At 40.1% G+C, this 19,770-nt stretch overlaps 1 long non-coding RNA gene across 6 annotated transcripts in view; it reads right to left on the bottom strand.

Annotated features, from left to right (window-relative positions):
- LOC141578904 (uncharacterized) overlaps positions 1–19,770 on the bottom strand; it is a 112,204-nt gene that overhangs the window by 13,159 nt on the left and 79,275 nt on the right. For 5 of the 6 annotated variants that reach the window (XR_012509777.1, XR_012509776.1, XR_012509774.1 and 2 more), the window contains one exon: positions 18,162–18,382. This is a non-coding gene — a long non-coding RNA (uncharacterized LOC141578904). Of the gene's footprint in view, positions 1–11,880; positions 12,081–18,161; positions 18,383–19,770 lie in introns of all 6 variants that reach the window. The other variant, XR_012509770.1, reaches the window with a different exon arrangement.

Here is a 19,770-nt window from a genome sequence, read left to right on the forward strand (position 1 = left end):
CAGCAGCAGAGTTTGTTTAGCCGATATGAACGCCCCCAGAGCAGCACTGATGGGAAAGCTCGCAGCTCTGCACTGCGAGGTGTGTTCCTTTCCTTCTCAGTGCTGATCACAGTTTGCTGTCATCTGTTTTTATGTTTATCCCTTTTATAACTGCCTCCCCCGGAGTTTTTGCTCAAGCAGCGCAGGGCCAGTGTGTCTTGCGGCCTGCCAGATATTCTGGGCTGGGAAACAGCTGACCCCACATCTGGCTCTATTGCTGAACGGAGAGGGCAGAAGGCCCTGGGGCACATGCTGAACCGAGGCCACTGCACCCAAAATTATGATCTGACTTTGGGCAAATTACAGTCTTCTTTACCCTGAGATTCCTCATCTGTCCATGAAAATAAATGCCCATGGCACACAGAGTTACAAGGATTAAAGGAAATCACCAAATTCATAACCTAGCCAAGGGGCTACCAGTGCGTCCTCAACAGACAAATGCTGCTTTTACGGCTCTGACACACGTGAAGTGGGGCGGCCGCACACAGTGAACACTGATAAATGCCAGTGTGTTAAGTGCTTCATGTGTGCTACAATACTCTTCAGAACTTACAACAATCCCAGGAAGAAACGAATAATATCATGCCCATTTCACAGATTCACCAACAGGTTAAGAGAGGTTACATTCTAGTCCAAGGCCCTATGGTGAGGAAATGGCGATTTAAACCGGATTCTGGGCCCAGGCCTTGTCTCCAACTCTCTCCCAGCCACCTGATCACTTGCCTATGAATTCCACCTGTCCAATACCTAAGTGTGCAGTCGGCCAGCTCTTAAATGCAATGTGTGCCACCGTTTGTCAATGTTGGTTAATTACCATAAACTGTTCTCAGAAACCACTACAGAAAAGAAAGGTGGACTTAAGGAATTCTGCATTGCGTTCTCCTGTAATGTGCAGAAACCCTTCCCTACACCACCAAATCCAAATGTATGCTTCCTCCATGTTTATGTTTGCACACGGCTTATTAAAGTAGAAGGTACCTGCAGTAATTCCATCTCGGCTGCTTTCCAAGGTTGCAGATTATCCATAATCATTCCGTGAATGAAAATACTACAATGTGAATGAAAATACTGCAACCATGTCAGTAAGCAAAGAATGCTGAAACCAAGTCATTAGCGGCTGCTGCCACCCCCCAGCGAGGAAAGGCCTGCAGCCCAGCCGCTGCAGCAACTCACAATGGTGCCCTCTGAGCAGACTCAGAATAAGAAAGGACAGGATACTGGCCCTAGATAGCTAGGTGCTTGTCTAAAGAATGAATTCAGTGAGTCCAAAATATTTTCTTCCTCCCATATATAGAAAAGCACTAAATTATTGAACTTGAGATACCTGGCTTTCTTTAGATAACAAGCAATCTTTTATTGTTCCAACAACCTTGTCTTTGTTGTAAAGCTCCTATATATCCTAGCTCATCCCAAACCTCTTGGGAGCAGTCCCTCAGAGAGATCTGAGAGGCTGTCATCCCGGCTCGAGTCCTCCCACAAATAAAACATAACTCTTAAATTTTAGGTGGCACATGTATTTCAGTCAACTGTTTTGGACACCATGAAGGGACCCAGAGCAGACTTTCTCCACCTGAACTCTCCGAGTAACTGGGGCCTTTGTACCAGCAGTGGCCCTTTGTGACCATCCGCCTCCTCGGGGAGTCCAGATGAATTTGGGTGAGTCTCTCCTGTTTCTCGGATCTCATATATTGGTTGATAATCCTGAGTTTTATTTGGCGGTGTTTCCAGGTACCTGGCCCTCCAGTTGAAGGAGACTGGGGGGAATTACCCACCCAGTGGAGACATACTGGGTGGGACCTCGTTGAAAGGTAACGGGAAATACCCACATTGAAGAGACGTCAGAAGTGGGCTGGTGGAAACCTATTAGGAAAATACTCACCCAGTGGAGACGTCCTGAGTGGGTCCAAGTTGAAAACACTGGGTTCAGGACTGAGTGGTTAGGTAAGAGGCTGGTCTAATGTTTTCCTCAATTTGGTTACATCCATTGAATTTTTCAGGATAAAAGTAAAACTCTTACGAGGAACCTTTCAACTCCAAAAATGGGACCATCCTCCTGGCTGGTAACAGCTTTCTCGGGTGACAGAGAATCTTGCAGGAGTGGTAGAGACAAAGACTTCATGCCATAGAGTTGTCCCTGCGGGAAATCTTACTAGCAAATTTATTCTGAGTACCCGACCTTACAATGGGGAATAGAACTTTCAAAAAAAATAAAAAAAAGAAAAGAAAAGAAAAAGAAATGACAGATTGCCAGCCTCCAATTAATACCCCAGCCAGGTTTATGTACATACAAAACTTACAACATTAATTGGGAATTAGAAAAGAAAATCTCAATCTGAAAGTAAATAATCAGGCCTGATAGAAACATTTTTTGGAATTCTGAACTTATAAAAACTAAATCCACTTTAGGGGGAACTTGAATTTCTCTTCCTGTGTCCTTGAAATGTAAACGTTTTATCTTTCTCTGGGTCTTTTAAGTGTGTTTATGTATGTATATGTATGTTTACTTTCTTTTTAAAGGAAACCTTGGACTCTGCCATACAAAAGGTACAAGTATTGCGTACATATGGTGGCCACGTAAATAAATTGGATTCTAAGCAATTCTTTGTTTGTACCAATTTTCAGATATTTTGCCATCTTAAACTTTGTTGCATCAGCCTGGACCACAAAGGCCTTTAGATTTTGGAGAGTAAAGCTTTGAATTTTATTTAGGCAACACCCCCACTCTCATGTGGAAAAGCCTCTTCATCTTATTCATTTAAAATCACTATATATATATATATATATAAATTGATGGCCATATGATGGATCCTTTAATTTGGAAAAGCTTTTAAATTTGTGAAAGTTGAAAGAGATCTCATGATAAACAGCTGTTTAATTGGTACCTATTAAAATCAAGTTTAAAGATAGAAAAATATATCTAATTGTTAACCTAAGAACTTAGTTAAAAAAAAAAAACTGTTTTGAAAAGCTACATTTGTGTTTTTCCTTTCCAATAAATGGTTCTAGAGATGTTAATAAAAACTTAGAATAATTATTGGTAATTAAGTTGAATAACTGGAAAAAGGATTGTAAAAATGTCAGAAAAAAAAAGATAAGGGCTTATCCCAAATGGATAAATATTTTTATATGGTTATTTTGAATGAGATAAATAAAATGGACATTTTTGGAATAGATACAAGGTTTTGATACTACACTAGTAAAGTTAAAAAAAAGGGCCAAAGAGATCACCTACTGTCCCCCAACATTAAAGTTCAAACAAGTCCATTTTATTTGCCACAGTTTAAAATATATGTATATATAGACTGATATACTTGATTAATGATTGGGACAACAGACCAATTAATCAAATTAAAAATTGAGTAGGACCTAAGCACTTTGGCTGAAACTTGGGCATCCTAGAGACTTTTCTATAAAATTAGATACAATGAACAACAACAACAAAAAGTTTCTGGCAATCCTTCTAGAAATAAAAATTATTGATTAAACCTAATAAATATAAAAATTAAAGGTATAAGATTTAAAAAATTTGAGATAAATATTTATAAAATTGGTATATTTAAATGGTCTTTATATAAACCTTTTGCTTAATTATGTTGTGGGGTAGATCTGTTTCAATGGAAAAACGCTTCCCCTTCTTGGTATTATAAGGCTGGGCACATATCTGTCCCTCAGAAAATATTAATTGAACAAAGTAAAGGAAACCAATAGAGTTACATGAGCCACCCAATATAACGTAGAACTAAAAACTAATATACAGTGGCTAATAAAAAAAATATAATAAGAGGTTTACCCTGGGTTTAACTTATAACTCAAGGAAAAGAGACATCACTAAATACCTTATGCAAGCTTTGGAAGACATGATAAAGTAAACCTTAAAGTTTTAAAACATTGAATTCTTTGTTTACAGCTCTCCTGATTGATAAAAAAAATGCCAATTAAGGAGATACAATTGGTTCTGGGTGACAGAGCAGTTCTCTGGGGAACTGGAAGCGTGTGTCTTTGTCTTGCAGACCAGAAATGTAAATACAGAAACAGTGACCTAGGACTGAGCCTAGTTAGCTCAATGAGATAAAACTTAGGGCCAAGAAATTTTTGGCATTTTAGAACTCAGAACTCTGACGGGTCCTTCAGACTTTGTCAAGAAATCTTAAATATCTGTTTCATAAATAGTAAGCCTTAGTGATTTGAGCAAGCAAATTCAGCCTACTAGAACTATTATTATACCTATATTATAATTAACTTTTAAAGTGAAGCTATGAGATCTCTAGCTTTTGTCTGTTTATAAACCTGCGTACACATTACAGATGTGAGATATTTATACAGCTAAAAAAAAAAATCAAAGTGAAAGATCTCTGCTTAATTGACGTAAAAAATAAGAGCTTACAAATTAAGTATTTTTAAAATAAAAACTGAACAAATTGACTTTCAGCATCACGTGAACTGGAAAAATTCAATATTAAGATAATATTTGATATTGTTTAGTTTAAGTTTGTTCTAATTAATATAGACATCTTTAAAGTCATCAATATTAAGTATAATACCTTTACTGTACCTAGGTTTACTGAAAGTCAAATAAGATTCTGTTATATCTGGTGAAGATTTGTCAAGAAAAAAATAACAGTAATGTGGTGTGGTAAAATTTTAAGTAAATTAAATGCAAATGAGATGAGAGCTTTGGGTAAATTTTTAAAATATATTTTTAAAATGTATGCTTAACATAATCTCTAAATGTTTGGTATCTTTAAATTCTAGAGTTGTGCTAAATTAAGTTAAATGATAGGATTTTATTTAATAGCTATGCCATTTTCAGATAAAATAAGATTGAAATATGAATTACTTAACATTTAACTTACTCTTACAGAGAAACTAAAGGTGTTTAGATATATTAATAAATGGTTGGTGCCACCCTGAAATAGACTCTATTTTTAAGGGAATGATCTCAGTATCCTAGGAAAGTAAGATAAATGTGTAAAGGAAGATATAAGAATGGAATTATATTTTGTTAATGAAAAATAGTGACTTTGTCCTGAAGCTGGTTATTTCTGAATGGAAGAGAAAATAAGGGACACACTAATATGAGAATAGAAAGCTGTGGAAGGCTTGTGGAAGAGGTACCCTAAGGAAAGAGTTTCGTACGTTGTCGGAATTGGCTAAATTTAGAATCAACTTGGGCAAAGTAAATGAATCTTAGAAGTAAGTTGGTACAAGACTAGATTTGGTTTTCTCGCTGTTAAGAGGAAACATGTTTTTTGAAATGTTAATCCACCTTCAGCAACAGATTGTAAACCTTCTTATACCACTTAACTGATCTGTTCTGCCTTTACCTTTGACGTAGTTTCTTGTTAATGAATAAGTACTGCTTTACAGTGACCTATATGTTTATCTGACCAAGTGTTCTGAAATCTTTTAAAAAGATCCCCAGATATCAATTTCTAATTAAAGTTCTTTTAATCTCCAGTTAAGTTTGGGAAGTTACAGATGGCCCCTGAAACATCCCAAAGAGAGATTTTAAAAGAGTAAGTTTCAATTGGCGTGTTAAATAACATGATATTGTCAAATGAATAATAAATCTTCTAAGGTTATATTGTATGAGAAAATATTATTAATATAGACATTGTAGAAATTATATGGACTCCCTAAAATTCTGGTATATCTGAAATGTTACCAGTGATAATTCTGGGTATAGTGACCAGGTTTCTTTATCGATTATAGTGTAACGGTGTTTAACCATGATTTTAAATCTTTTGTCATTTATAGACAGTTAATGGTTGTCTTCTGATGGTTTTGCAAAATGCTTGCTCTTCAAGGAGATTTACTGATTTCTAATAAATTTCAAACTATAGCAGTGAACTAAACTGGGTAAGAAATTTTAAATTTCCAATGAAAACTGTGATTAAAAGAATTAGTTACATGGGACTGAGTAAACTGGTGAATATGTTTATAAATTTTGATTTTGTTTAAAATACTACTGGCTTTTAACCTGTTTCCCAGACATAAAGAATCTCTTCTCTTTAAGCTAGCTATGATTCACAGCAATTTGATAAATTATACCTATGTAATCAGACTTGGAACAGTTATCTTTTCTCTCTATCTGATCCCTCAATAGACTAAAAACTCTTAGGTCCCCAGTGGCTCTATCAGACAAATGAGGAAGATCATCTCCTAACAGATATAGGAATCTCAAGGTATTTTAAGGATTTTAAAGAGAAAAGAATTTACCTAAATTTGTAAGGCAGAAATCCATGACAAGCCGTTGACGGGGCTTTCCAGGCCTTAGCAAATCTTATTAACATTCTACCCTGAGACTCCTTATTAAAAGTTCCAACACAGCCAATTTAAAAAAGCCTATATGATCAAATAATCAGACTTGACTTGTAAAGAAATTAATCTTGATTTGGCTTTGAGAAAAATGAGGGTAATTTTAGAGAGAAAAAATCTTATATTTTACTGGATATTAAGTTCTAGTTTTGTTAATTGAAGTCTATATTTACTAAGACACTTCCCAGATCATTCCTTGCTTTTATGTCATATTGCTGTACAGTTTAATTTAATTATGAAAAGGATACTCTAGGTTTGTTTCCGAAGCTCAGTAATCTATCCTTGTGTAAATTTCCAATGCTCCATGACCTAAGCCAGGGGATTATACATACTGGAACATGCATGACTTAAAGAACTGTCTCCAACCTGAATGGAAAGACCTTTTATCAAGTACTCTTAACTAGACCATACACACAAAAGCTGAAGGAAACGGAATTTCGGATTCATTTCCTATCAGAAACAGCCACTGCAATGCACTGGCCTATAGAGCACTTGCTCACCTGAAAACAATGCCAAAATGGTGAAAAAGCTACCAGGCCAGGATGAGAAGAAGACGACATCTGAGCTCGACAGCTGACCCAAGACAACGGACCAGGCTTGTATACCAATTACTTTGACAATTTCTCCTACCTTTGATTATGAACTACTCCAATTGTTAAGTTTATGGTAAATTACCTATGTCTAGTACTTCTGTGTTACCTTGGTGGGTTTCCCTACTCCAAGGCTCTAACTAGATAGCCCTCAGAAACGTTATTCTAAAAATAATTTATAGTTCTGTTTAGGCCGCTGTTGATCTTACAACGTGGGAGAACTCACCTGGCCAATTAATACCTGCTCGGAGCCTGACCATAAATATGAACTTTCTCATAAGATCACTCAAACTCAATCAGAAATACAAGCAAAATTTTAACCCAAATATACAACTTCTCTACTATTAAATTCTTACTCGTTACTTAAAAACGTTACTAGCTATATTAGTTATATGATCTCTATTTTATTAAATTGTTGTCTGTTACATTTCCCAACGTGTAACTAGGCCTACAAGATTGATGATGGCTAAACATCCTGAAGAAATAGATAAAATTTTTAACCCTGCATAAAATAAATGTAATAGTGTGATTCTAGGTATGGGAATGAGCAACGAAGGGCAAACATTTCCTGGATCATAATAGACTAGTAAGACAGGCGATCCAGAAAACTTTTAGTATCAACAGGCCCTGATAAAAAAACCTAACACCTTGAATGGCAGCTCAGAAAATTCTTCACCTGAAATAGGAATGAGCCATCCTAGCACCGTGGGACAAAATTGGTCATGAAATGTCTCTCAAAATATAGGTCGAATTTAGGACCAAGGGGGAGCACTGTGAATGAAAATACTACAATGTGAGTGAAAATACTGCAACCATGTCAGTAAACAAAGAATGCTGAGACCAAGCCCTCAGCAGCTGCTGCCACACCCCAGCGAGGATATGCCTGAAACCCAGCCTTTCAGCCACTCGCAGTGGTGCCCTCTGAGCAGACTCAGAATAAGAAAGGACAGGATACTGTCCCTAGATAGCTAGGTGCTTGCCAAAGGAATGAATTCAATAACCCATATGTTTGCTTCATCCCATACATAGAAAAGCACTAAATACTTGAACTTGAGATATCTGGCTTTCTTTAGATAACAAGCAATCTTTTATTGTTCCAAGTACCTGGTCTTTGTTGTAAAGCTCCTATTTATCCAAGCTCCTCCCCTACCTCTTGGGAGCAGTCCCTCAGAGATCTGAGAGGCTGTCATCCAGGCTCGAGGCCTCCCGCCAAATAAAACATAACTCTTAAATTTTAGGCTGAACGATTATTTCAATGAAGTCCCAGAATAGACACAACTCATCAATTCTGTAATGGAACACACTGAGTCAGGAACCAAAAGCATGTTCTAGTCCCGAAAAACTACGGTTTCCTCTTTCTTCCTGTCATTATACAATCCCACCAGAACTCATTAATTTGCTGTCTGCACGCTTGGCAACCAAACTCAGAGAAGATTCAACTTAACAGAGCTCCATGCTGGGGAGAACCCCCCGCAGAAGCACAGCGGTTGGCCTGCCCTCCCGCACGCTCTGCTGACCCCTAGTGTCCTCCGTGGAGACCAGGCCAACAGAACTGCTCCAAACAGCTACAAAGTCCCACAGATTAAATAAAAGCATTTTATTTTATACTATATGTTATGTATATACTCATCTCTGAAAACAGCTTTGCCAGAAGCCCAAATCTTCAACATTAATCTGCAAAGGCAAATCCGGTCCCCAAGGGAAAACAAGTTTTAAGATGATGCTATGGCCTCCAAAGTCCTCTCCAGGACCATCAACCAAACTGCCTGCAGGCCTGCAGCTGCAGGCGGCTACATGTCTGCTTTTAAAGCAACCCCTTCCTGCCCTCGGGCACTACAATGTCCCTCTACGCCCTCCCTTCTCAGGGTAAGAGCAGCTGCTGCAGAACCTTGCAGGGCAGCACTGACAGGACTGGACTAAAGGATCAGAGCTAAACTAAGCCTTCTGATGACACGAGCTGTGTCACTTTACAGATGAAGATATATATAGAGAGGGTTGGGGTGATATTGCTCAAAGTCACACAGCTAATAAGTGGCAAAGTCCATACCTCTGCTCCTCCCTCTGGCGTGATGCCCCAGCTGGGACGCCCACAGGGTTCTCTCGTGCCTGCCTGACCAGTCCTTTACTGTCACTCATAACCCACAACACGGTCTGACCCTAGCCTGCTTTTTCAGCATCTTTTCCTTCCAATCTCGCAGGAACAAGGCTGCTTGGGCCACTTTATGACTTCCGGCTTCCCAAAACCTCCATGCTCAGGCTGGTCTTGCCTGTGCATCCTTCCCCCTGCTCAGAGGCACTTCTTCCCCTGCAGGAGGACTTTTCCACTCTCCACAGGGACACCCCCTCAGGGGAGCCCTCTTCTTGCCCTCAGAAAGGCAGGTGTCCCAGGCCACATCCCGAGCTGCCCCATTAGGTCTGCGGGTGCTCAGGTATGCTAGTCAGACCAGCAGCCTCAGAGCCAGGAATTATGCCCGGGTCACCCTGCAAACCTACTGCCCGCCTCACAGCCCCCAGCCAGCAGGCCACCTGGAAGTCACAGCAAGTGCCCCACCCAATCCAGAAGTCTCTTCATTTGCCAGCACCGCTGATGACTTGTCTCCAACCTTTGGTCAGTTTTGCAAAAAAAAGCACCTTCCACAGTGAACAGGGGGTTTTCGCTTCTGCTCCCATCCTTACTGCAAATGTCAAGGGAAACCAAAAGGCCTTTTCTCAACACTTTTCTGATGACACCCTTCCACCCACTATACTCATATGCTCAAGAAAATTGGGTCCACGTGATTTTGTTTCCCTTACGCTAAGTGGCTCAAAACACTTTGTGATTTTTTTTTTCCTTTTTTGAGGGTATTTGTACTCAGTTTCTCGGCTTTAATCGGTTTTCGTCTCTCTCTTCAGTATCCCAAGCAGTTACCACTTCTTAGCCCCTTCAGCAGCCTCCCTCCCAACATCTAGTCTAGGAAATCAGCTGTGATGAGGGGCCTGGAGGCAGTCACAGAAGAAGTAACTAAGGGACAGAGAGGCGACATAGTTTGCCCAAGGTGATCAGCCTCAACCCCCAACAGTGTGTTTCACGTCCCTCTGTTTAACTCTTATGCTAAACAAGCTAACTTTTTGTAGATTATGGTTATAAACAGATGAGGTATCAAAATACATACAAGGACACACATCAACTCTAAGATGTTCATTAACTTCACTATTTTGTTTCTATTTTTTTATTTCTATTAAAAAATAATTAAGAACCTCTGCAGTCAATATAGAAAAATGTTACTGGGTTTTAATCCAGAATATAGAGGTGTTGTGTGTCATTACTCATACTTATTTGTATGTTCACAAGACAAAATGATTTGAAGGTCTCTCTCCCCTCCTCCTACTCAGTACCTGCTCTCACCAGATCTCCCAGTCCACACATCTAACAGCCTTTCACTTCACCCACAGCTGAACTCATCAGTTTTCCCCCAGAGCTCCCTCTGCAGCTTTCCCTCCTCAGAGCACAGCAGGACCATCACTTACCTCATTAATCCACCCAGAAACCTGGGCCTTCCTCCATCCTACCTTCACAGACAGCATTCATCCTTTCATTTTTACCATCTAAACATGCCTTCAATCTGTTCGCTTTTACACACTGACCGTCCCACCGCTCAAGTGGAAGCCACCAACACTGCACACCTGGACTCACGAGTCTCCCAAGTGTCCCCACAGCCGCTCTCACGTACTTGAGACAAAAGGGATTGTGTCACTCCCGCGGTTTTAGGACTCTTTTCAAACCCACTCTTCTTAGAAGAAACTCCCAGTTCTTCACCTGATAAAGATCTTTGCCATCAAATTGTCAGCTCAGGGAGGGCAGGACAAGCCCTCTCCCCTCGGCCCCTCCCTCTGGCAGAGCATCAGGTTGGGAGGACCTGCTGAGCTACACCAGCCTGTATTCTAACCCTGGTCTTGAGTTCTTAGCAAACTGCTTCACTTATCCATACAAACCCAAGGTAGATTAGAAAGATTTTAGATGTTGAGCTAGACTATTGATTTGGGGATTTTGCACTAGCAACCTGCAAGTACATGTTCTAATGATTCTGTCTTCTTAAAACCACACCCAGATTTAAGGAGTATTTGTGGAATGTCTTCGGAGTAAAAGGGACTGTACTTTAACAGACTATATGTTTTATAACATGAACAACCCTGACAGGGTCACAAATGGAACCACCTCACAAGTGACAGAAGACAGGTGAGAGGCACAAAGCAACAGGTCACAGAGATGGTAAGAGCAAAGTTGTTTCTCCAACCCCCAAAAAATTTTTTGAAAGAACCGAAAACTCTGAATTTTGAAAGTAAAACACTATCATATAAAGAAATAAAATAAATAATCCTCTTCATCAGTGTTTCAAGATCTGACTGCAGAATTTTTAGCATGCCATACTGAATCCTAGCACAGAAAAATCAGATGGACTAGTGGTGAGTAAGTTCCAGGGAAACGGCAGCAATTCCTCCACTTGTAAGAGGACACACACTCAATTGTCGAAGGTGATTTTAAACCACATTCTGGAGAAATTCAGAAGATTCAGGCACCGATTCTAGATGGTGATGACACGGAAGGACGGGTTGGATGCATGCTTCTAACTGAGTCACCGGCATTCTTACACTGCAGGGGGAAACGGAGGCTCTCAGTTATGAGCAGAGATGTTCCTGTCATGTCTCCCAGGCCGTGCCTCGGGGACTCAGTGTCCTGCAGCAGCCTGGCCCCAGACGAGGACCCGCAGCGTGGCCCACTCAACCAGGAGGGGCACTGTGCTTGAGAAAGCCCATCCCCGATGGGAGAAAGAGGGGCTGGTGGGGTTGTGTGTACCTATAAATGATCATAGAAATACACCTGCATACATTCATTTGATACAATTAATATTAGCAGGCTATTTAACAAAATTTCAATTGTCAGTGTTAATTTTACCATTCCTTTCCTCTTGTCCCCTGCACTCTGAGACAGGCTTAGGCTCTCTCACACCTGCAGCTCTGATGCAATATTTGTGAAGTCATTTTACTTTGCTGCAAGTGTCCTCGCTCCCCGTGTCGCTGTGACTGTCGTCTCTTAACAGAGTCAGATGTCTTCCTGGATCTCTCCCTGAGTTCCTTGCTCCTGCTTCTCAGATCCTGAGATAAAGAACAGGTGAAGACACATGACTAGAAAAGGCACTGTGGACTTGACCAAGTCCTCAGTGACCCCCTAGGTGAGTGCTGCCCACACCTTACCTTCGATTCTCAACGTTCTGCCCAGGGTGACATCCAGACAGGAAAGAGTCTTGGGCCCAATTAAAAGCTGTGAGGCTTGGGTGCAGGGAAAGGTGCAGGAGCTGGTTCTGGAGCCGGGCCCCTCCCCACCTCTGCTACTCTCTCTCCCAAGGCCCTGCCCCCAAGCCCCCAGGCTCCCTGATCTTCTGTCCTTCTCTTCTACACTACTCCAAGCCCTTTTCCCCTTCCTTTATTCCCTGATTATCCCCAGCTGGAGTGATTTTTTCATCACAGCATCTAAAAAAAATTTCCTACAGCTGAAAAAGAAGTCTCCAGAGGTCAATGCCCACATGGTGGTTCCTGAAGAGAGCCCCTGGTTAGGGGGACTCTCACCAACACTCACAGGGCATCAGACATGTTGCAGGGTTGACCACCCCCAACAAGAATTTGCTGTGACCCCTATGCCCGCACAGCATCCCTGTTCACAAAACTGTAGTTGGGCCACTTATCCGTTATTAAGAAGCAAAAGTAAAAAAATTGCTCATGTTTCTTACTAAAATTATCTATGAGGTGGAAAAAGAAATTGTAATAGAAAAGAACAAATTTGACTCCATGTTAGATGTGTTCGTTTGTCTTTAAACCTGTACCCTGTTTTCTAGGCTAAGACTTGTTATCTCTGCACCTTTTGTAAAAGAAAGTTGCCTTTAGCCTGAAATATCCAGGAGGGCCTATTTTGCGGGCTCTGATCTTTAAGGATGTTAGCTCTTCTACACTTATGTAGAGATGGCAAGTTGCAAAATAAAGAATAAACTTTGTTTTTTTGAGGTTTTACAGGGGTGCCATGATTTGACCCACATGGACAGCTGCAAGAACAAAGGATTCCAAGGAAATCAATTCGTACAGCAAGAAGTTTGCAACAACCAACCACACCCCCGCCCCTTTTTAGTAAAAAAGGAGACTGAATTCTGACTTGGGGAAGAGGGTTCTCCAGGATATCAGTATGCCATCTTCTGGGTCTGCCAGCTTTTCAAATAAAGTCACTATTCCTTGCTCTAACACCTCATCTCCCAATTTACTGGCCTGTCATTCAGGAAGCAGAACTAGTTTTGACGTGGTAACTAAATGACTTCATTGGAGGTAGTATGTCTCCACTGTTTCCTCATTTCCAATATGTCACAACCTATCAATTTTATATGCTGTTTAACAACACAACCAAAAAACCTTTGTTAGGGAATTGATTCTATGGAAAGAAAGTTATTTCTACTCCTTCAAACCTTTTTTTTTCTTTTCTATTTTATTTTGTTTTGCTTATTGAAAAGAAAATAAAAATGAAATCATTTTATTTCACGTATTTTTGTTACAACTACATATTTTAAATTCTACAGAAAGATTTAAATTGCATTATAAATTTGTTCATATATTAATATAAAGATATATACACAATCAATGCGGATTAGGAAAGGAATGGATATTTACTAAAAATCCACTGCACATCCAGTCTTTTACAAGCATATCCTGGAATATAATAAGCTCTAGAATCCAGGGGTCCCCCACCCCCTTTCTCCCTGCCGAGTGCCTTAGTAATCAACAACCAAGGCACCATCATAGAGCCACGCGATATGAATTTTAGGTATAAATGAGGAAATTAACTCATTCAACTCTAAATCAAAAACCTTAAAATAAATACTTAACTTATTTACAAACAAAGAAAATTGAACACAATTAAGTACAGTTTCTTCCCCAAGGTCACTAAGCTAATAACTGGTAAAGGCAAGATTTGAGCTCATCTGCCTGATTCTAAACACTAAGGTGGAAAACACATTTGATTGTGGAGGGTCCAGCAGCAAAGCCTATCACCCTATCTTTATTCAGATCTAGCCTTAGACAGCCTGAGACAGCACCCCATTCCTATGGAACTCGAGGATAACACAAAGGATTTTATATCCAGTAGTTTCTTAGGTCTCATTTATATAAAGTGTCAGCAGGTCAGCAGAAAAAACTCTGGGAAATATGAGTGGGTCCAGAGCTTTTTGCTGATTAGTAACTTTATCAGAACAGCGTGACCTTCCCATGAGAGGCCACATGGACCTTAACTAAAGGCAGGTGAGCAATGAAAACTAGCAAGACCCTGGAACTCAAGCAAGAAGGATCACTGCCATCCCCCACCAAGTTGCCTCTTCACCCTCGTGGGCACGATGGCAGAAGATCCAGGTTCTTGTCCAAGTTACACTATCATGGATTCTCACCCATAAACAGATACGACTCTATGCTGTCTTAAGTCCTTCCCAGCTCAAATATGATGACACCAATATCTGAGCAGAATGTCTATGTCTCCACTTCCTCTCTTCTGTTAGGAGAATAATTCTATGGCCACAAAGCAGAAATCCAACTAAAAACACCATGCATGAAGCCAGGTGAAAGTCTGCATAAGACACTTTGCTCTCACGGACAGTGAATGAAAACTCAGAATAAGTGGTTCTTCTTCCTCTGTAAGTGGGAGGTAGCCTGATTGTGTGTGTGTGTGTGTGCGCGCGCGTGTGTGCGTAAATCAAATACAATGAATTCTGGGATGTGTACAGATTTTTTTATGTTACTGTCATTTCATGAGGATGAGACAACCTTTAAAGTAATTTGAATCTAGTGTTCTGAGATATTCTCAGGTTCTTTTGGTGGAGGAGGGGAAAGGGGAAATGAAAGGAGGAAAGAAGTAAATGAAGCAAAGGAGTAAGAATACTGCTAGCGAAAGGCAAGACATTAATTTTGTTCCTACTTGCATCACACACAAATTAGGGACTGGCTTTCCCCAGGTGTGTTGTCGAACACTGAGTTGCAGAAGAGGCAACAGCCCATTTCTCACTGAACTTGTGACAGTACGTGGCATCTTATAGACACAAATCATTTACCCTGATCAAACACTCTAGCAGCAGGCCGTAATTCTCCTATTTTGAGACACAAGAAAACAGGAGTTCAAAGCGGATATATAACTTGACAAAAGTCAGAGGACCATTAAACAAGAGAGGATGAATTCAAACTCAGATCTGAATGCAGAGTCTGCTCTTCTCACTCCCAGGACTGGAAAATCCTTAACACACAGGCTCCCCAGCTCCCCTGCAGTGTTCCTGGCGCCAAGCATTTCCCATGTTAATGGTCGCCAGTTCTCACAGTCACAGCGCTCTGTGCAGCCAATGGCCTCCATCGGACCTTGATCATCTACCTGTCACGCCCAACAGGCTTCTCCACAAAGGCAGGAATGCTGGCTTTCAAGTGCATAAAAAGCCATCCCTGGTCTAATCTGGGCTCTTCGGAGGCCTCTCCAGCCTAAAGGCAGCCATGAAAATGCTCACAGTTTGTACATGAGCCACACTACCTCTCTCCATCAGTCTCCCCAAATACACTACTTAGCTACGACCACTTTGATAATCTTGGAAACAAATTTTGAAAAACAGAAAAGAAAGGATTCTGGAACAAGTATTTAATACTTACAATTTTAAATGACAAGTTACAAAGTGAGTATTGACAATCCGAATCTGCCTTCCTAGGTGTCAGTTTGAAGAGTTAAAAAATATAATTGCAAAAAATTCTCACTTACAAAATTAAGTAAAACATAAACAATAATCTGGGCTAAACTCAAAAATAATGCCCATGTTGTACATGGAGAAAAATACAGGACTATACTGAGGGGTAAATTAAGAGATGTGAATGTAGAGACATCAACATATTGCATGGAGGAAAGCAGCTTTGTAAAATGAATGCTCTTTTAAAGATAATTCAAAACTTACTAAAAAATCCTATGAAAACCCTTATCTGTTTTTATTCTTTAACTTGAACAAAGAATTTTAGAATTCTTCAGGAATAATAAAGTCATAATACTAGCCAAGAAAAATTGGGATGGAAGAAAAGAATCAAAAAAAAAATCACACTGTCAGATATTAAATAAATTTTTACAATATGTAAGTTATGGTGCTGGAGTAATAAAGTAAGATTGACAGAAATAAACCATGAGCTCAAAAAGAGACTTTAGTGTACATAAGTATTTTGTGCATGTGGGATTTCAAATCAAAGAGCAAAGTATGAATTCAATAATTGTCCTGGGAAAATCAGAGAATCACCTGGAAAGAACAAATTCTATTCCTGTCATAATGACCAAAGAAAAATTACAGATAGTGATGTAAATATTAAAAAGTACTAATAACAGCAAATGCAACTCTTTGCTCATATTAATTCAACTTCTCCTCACTATAACAAGTACTATTATCATCTCCATCTTAGAGATTAAAAAACCTACAGAAGAGATTTGTACCATTATAAGAAAGTATTTCTAAAATAATACCAAAAATAAAACCCAAAAAGAAGACATTTACTATCTTAAGTATATTTTGGGCCACAACAAAAGTAAACCTACTGAATAAAATGAAAGGCAAGAAATGACAAGTAAAAACTGCGTGATACATATTGATGAAGTCAAGGGGTTAATGTTCATAACATACAAAGAGCTGTCACAAAGCAACAAGAAGCTCCCTCACTTAACTGTGTGCGAAGGACAAAAGGGATCATTCACGTTTTAAAAGTCAGATGGCTAATAAGTGAAAAATGCTGAATACCTCATTGGTCATCAAATGCAAACTAAAACAATGAAAAAGCACTTTTGCTCATCATATTGGCAAATATTTTTAAAAGTTGTTCTAGCTAGTGTCCATCTGTGAGAGAACAAACTGTGAGCAACGTGTTTGGAGGACGACATGTCAATGGATATGTAAACTCTGATAAACGTGTGTACACACAGATTCAACTCCCCTTCTAGGAATCGTTTCGTTTAGAAAAAAATCAGTTCAAAAAGATTTACTCATCAGAGCATTTACACAGCACTTTTTACAATGGTGGGAAGAAAAGCTGAAGTGAAATCATATCCAGCGATAGAGAATTGGTTACATAAGTTATTCTACATCTTTTCATTCCCCGCAGGAGAAGGAATTTCTAGAGTCACTTGAAAGGAGCCTGTGATGTATGTAATTGTCACATCCAGGGACTAAATTTCCAGAAACCTTAACTAAAGGAATACTCATACAAGATCACAGGAATGTTTGTACAAGAAGGACGCCAGTCAAACACCCTTTCTGACAGTGGAAAATGGAGAAAACTTAAGTATCCACCATCAAGACAATGATGCGGTAAATCAAGGCGAGCTGTGGGCACTAAGGGGCAGGCGTTTTGGCGTGGTCCAAGGCCTTGTCCACAGTACTCTCCCACCAAAGGTGTCCTTACACAAGAGACCAAATCTACTGCACATCAGGAGACCCCTCTACTCTATCTGAAAGGACCGGGTGAGTCTGGAGTGGGAGGACGTCTATGATATACACCTCAGTGAATAAACCGAGCTGCACAAAACATATAGTGTGGCCTTATTTTTCAATACAGCATATATACACACACATATACATAGATTTCTCATATACATGTATGTATGTATGTGTATATATATATGACAGGCATAAAGGTCATGAAATATATACACCACATTGTCAGCAGTTTTTACTCTCAGGAAAAAAAGGGGAAGGGATGTAGGGGCCTTTCGGTACCACCACAGTTCTCTTTTCAGTATTTCAGTTAAATATACTTGGAATTTAAAAGTTTATTTAAGTCCGAAGTAAAATGGACGATGCCTCCACAAGACAGAATGCTATACTGGTCATTAAAAATCATGCCAGGGGAGAGAGAATACTGTAGAAAAACGTGTAATAAGCCGAATGGAAAATGGATGTCTCCACACAGTAAACAGGCACAGAGTGCTCGCTGGTTTTTATGACAGATGTAATACACACTGATGAAAAGAACAGAAAATAGATGTAAAAAGTGTTAATTATTATCTCTGAGTAGTGGGACCAGGATAGACACTTTTGTCCCTTTTTTCAGACTTATTATATTAAATACACATTATTTTTCATCTGAAAAAAGCATTTTTAGATGTCTAGTAACACACATTGAAAAAATTACACTAGTACTTACAGAAATAACTAGGAGACACGGCAGCAGCGTCACAAAGTGTAGAACGGGCGATCCTGAATAACACCGCGCAGTTACATAAGGACCCACAAAGTAAGAGCACCTGCTGTCTTAGGGCGTAGCCCCCTTCTATTTGTCAGTTGTGTCTTCAGGGCTAAGGCAGTTGTGAGCACGGCCAGTGTCAGTGCTGGTGTCTGGATGGATGCCACTGGAGGTGAGGGCACCTGCAAGCCGAGAGGAAGAACAGAAATCATCCTCTGCTTTTTCCGTCTTGTTTCTTTGTTACTTTTGAAGAGAGGTGTAAATAAGATAAACTAAATCTTCCCTATTAAAATTTCAGTAATGAAACCGTTTTTAAAGGGTTCACAACTTATATTCTGCCTATAACTGTCTTTTCAAAAAGCATCATATTTCTTAAATGTTAATTAACTCAGTTAATTAACTACCTGTTGAAACCTATTAAAGAACATGAAATGCACTATGTAAAATCACCACGCCTGCAGTGACTGGCACATCTGTCTTGATAGCAGTGCAGTCAGCCCCCACCATCCCGTGGCCCTGAGCTCCTTATGCTGCTAAGAGAGCACGCTGCCACCTCAGATGGAGAGAAATGGTGAAAGCGTTTTCTGAAATCTACAGCACTGACAAAACATAACTGACAAATCCCAGGCTCCTTTGAGGCTGTCATTTTCTGTTTCTGGCCTACACCCGTCAGTGAGCAGAACCACCCCATTCCCGAGCCATGGGACTCACGTGGGAAGCAGTTTTGGAGAAATTTCCAGGTATAGAATGTAACAAACTATACATAGAACTCTGAAAAAAGAAAAGATGCAATACTCTGATTTTGGAAGAAACTCAAAATATTCTCCTAAGCCTTAGTAGCTGGAAAGGCTGGGCATCTCCTAAGCCACTTATTTATTTCACAGCCAGTGAGCATCTCCCACAAACCCTGTTTCCCTGTGTCTGCTGGGAGCCTCAGGCACACTGTTGCTGTCGATCTTATAAGTCACAGGCCTGAGGCGTGTGTCTCACGCCTGCAACTCTCACACAGGCTCGCCTCCTAGCCTCACTGTCTGAACTTGGCCCCATTTTCTCACCTGTTTATTTGGTATCTGTTCTTCTGTAAGCTGCCTGAAATGCTTTTTGGAACAAGTCAGAAGAATCAGTGGGTAGAGAAATGGACAGATGGACAGGTGAGAGTTGGGGAGACAGAGTGACTCCAAGAAAAGGGGAACAAAGAAAATTTCCTATGCAGAACCCTCTTCTAGTCAGGGAAGAAAACCACCACGGAGAAGTGTGAAGAGGCAGGTGGCTTAGGACTGTTTCCTGGATTCCATGAAAAGTCACACCAAGAGATGAGAGGGTAGAACTATAAATAATAAAAGAAAAAAGCATGCATGCTTGAAAAATATATCTACAATATGTACTTTCTAAAGAATAGATTCAAATCAGCACGGCCCAATAACACAATCCTTGGGTATTTACAGAAGTGAGAATCCCATCTCCAAACCACAAGGCATCCCTTCGGAGCACTAAGAGTCTACACGGGACGGTCATAAGGCTGTCATCGCAAAAGCGATGCTATCCTGCCCTTACGAGGAATGAGCAGCTG

This window comes from Camelus bactrianus, chromosome 1 (genome assembly GCF_048773025.1).
Source record: "Camelus bactrianus isolate YW-2024 breed Bactrian camel chromosome 1, ASM4877302v1, whole genome shotgun sequence".
Classification (NCBI taxonomy): domain Eukaryota; kingdom Metazoa; phylum Chordata; class Mammalia; order Artiodactyla; family Camelidae; genus Camelus; species Camelus bactrianus.